Here is a 2,485-nt window from a genome sequence, read left to right on the forward strand (position 1 = left end):
CTCTGCCTGAAAGCAGCTGTACTCACCTGTCACTTGCTTGCTTCTTGGTGCTTAGCTTCTTTCCTACAATAACTTACAGCTTTGAGATGCTGTGAATCTGAAAGTAACTCTTTCCAATTTGATTATATGATAGATTGAATAAAGCAAATGGTGAATGTGCCCTTTGTGACAAATCTTCTCTGCGCATGGATCCACTCCTCCTCCTTCTCCCTTTCTCCCAAATTGTCCTTTGTCCCTTCTACCCAGTCAAGATCCAACAAGAGTCTATAGCATTCCTGGAGCAAGAACACCTTTCCCTGGTAGAAACAAGGTGGGTGGGATGATTCTAAATCCAGGGATTGCTTTTCTAGATGATCCATTCTGAATAGATATTTAATGCAAAGGAAAGGTGTAAAGTTTCCCTAGAAAATTCCAAACCAAAGCCTTTCTTCCTTAGTCAATTTACATTTCTCTTCCTCATTGTTCTCAGTTTTTAATTTTAAAGGATACTTTTCTCTTTGAGTGATGCAGAAATAATAGCAAAAGACAGAATTAGTTTTACTATAATGTTGACGTCTACTTTTAAATCGCTTGCTTGATTCTAAAATCCTGCACCAACTAATGAAAAAATGGATACTCCAAGATCTCTGAAAGTTTAGCATATGGCTGCTTGAAAAACCACTTTGTTTGATGTACATCACACCAAGCTTTTCTAAGAGTAGACCAAATTAGATTCCAAGTGTGTTTGTGATGATCCAAGAAAGACACGGGCGCGGTGTTGGGGGGATAAGTTGGAAGTTAACCCTAATGTCTAAGGACTGTGTGCCTGGTTTATCTTTATGGCAACTCAGTACCCTGATGAGTGGGGAAGAATATGGAACATGTCAAAACCAGGTCTGTAAAGTGGCTGGGCTAAGTGAAATCTCACATCAATTCAGGAGCTATTTTGAATGGAAATCACCCAAAGGCTTCTGCAGCCAGACCAGGAAGAGAACAAAGTGTAAAACAGAGAGCTCTGTTTAGTTGGTCTGTATGATGTGATATGAAAGTTTGTCCTTTATGTGGTTCATGAGTTCAGAGAAGCTATTAGCATCCCCCTGTTGCCAATCAAACACTATGGTGGAAATGGATCATAAACTTGCAACAAATTTGGGCAAGTGTTGGGATTTTTCCTTTCCTGCAATATGGGCTATTGGTGGATGATAGAATTTCTCAGGGAAAAGGAAATTTATTTGTCCATTGAATCAATTATTATGGAAATACAGTTATTCAATATAATTAAAAATGTGCTTATAAAGGTACATCAGTGATGTGATTTGACAATTTAAATTTAGATTAAAGGCTCTTTTTGAAAAACAATTTCAAGATATTTCCTAATGTCATGCTTGCTTCAGCAACACGTATACTAAAATTGGAACAATACAGAGAAGATGAGCATGGCCCCTGTGCAAGGATGACACGCAAATTCGTGAAGCGTTCCATGTTTTTGTCTCTAGTTTTATAAACATATGTGTATTCAAAATAAAAAAAAAAGATATTTCCTAATGTTGTTTATGGTAAAGATGAATAACGTCCTGCCAGGTTTTCTCTTTGTCTGGAAGGAAGTCCGAGCTGGGCTCTGTGCAGTCTCCTTACACTAACAAGAGCCTCAAGGTAACATTTCATCTTCTCTCACAGCCCCTCCCAATGAAAACTGCCCCTTTCGGTCATATTCAAAAACTTTTAATTTCCTAGCTATTCTTGTTTATTATCTCTTGATCATCGCCCTTGATAAGTTTATCCTCTCTGGAATGTGTTTTCTTGCCATCTCCCACTTTTAAAATCCTACGCATCCTTCAAGTGTATGTCCCAAATCCAATTTCCATGATGTTGGAAGTGACTTTTTTTTATCCGTCATGTGGTTTTACAAGCTCTTTCATTGTTTTTTAAATGTTATTTTCTCCAATACAAAACTTAACACTTTTAGCTCTGCAGAAAATCATATCATTTTTAATTCATTCTGCAATGTCACCAGAAAGTGGACATTCTGCTTTTCCTTGAACAGTCTTTGTAATAAGGAATACTTGATGCCTTGAAGCAGGCTGTTTCAGTTTGGGAAACCTCTAATTTCTAGTTCTCCCTTACATAGAGCTGAAATTTGTTTTTGAATAAATTCTAACCGTTGGTCCTAAATCGGCCTTTACACATGGGTATAAGCAAATACTGTATAACTAGTTATTTATTCATTAGACCATAGATTGGTTCGTGTTTATTGAAAAAATGATGTCATGATGTCATAAAGCTAACATTTAGAGGGAGAGATATTCTCACGTCTGTTAGATAATAAGGACTTTGCATACAAGCATGAGGCCTAATACCTTTTTCTGTTGCCTAACAAAGTATGTAGAGAGCAGGAAACAGAAAGGCCTTGGATGTGGATTATGAAAAACATGATTTTGTGCTGATTAGAAGAAGTGAGTGAGTGGTCCCTCTCATGGGCTTTGTAAGTACTGAAGATGTCAGGGGG

The 2,485-nt window shown here is 37.4% G+C and overlaps 1 non-coding gene across 1 annotated transcript; it reads left to right on the top strand.

Annotated features, from left to right (window-relative positions):
• The first annotated feature begins 1,362 nt into the window (after positions 1-1,362).
• On the top strand, positions 1,363-1,467 carry LOC111722715. Its single transcript, XR_002771415.1, has one exon. It is a non-coding gene; the product is annotated as a U6 spliceosomal RNA (small nuclear RNA).
• Positions 1,468-2,485: the final 1,018 nt, after the last annotated feature.

The sequence above is a fragment of the Otolemur garnettii genome, unplaced genomic scaffold, assembly GCF_000181295.1.
Source record: "Otolemur garnettii isolate 467f Iridium unplaced genomic scaffold, OtoGar3 scaffold00327, whole genome shotgun sequence".
Taxonomy (NCBI): domain Eukaryota; kingdom Metazoa; phylum Chordata; class Mammalia; order Primates; family Galagidae; genus Otolemur; species Otolemur garnettii.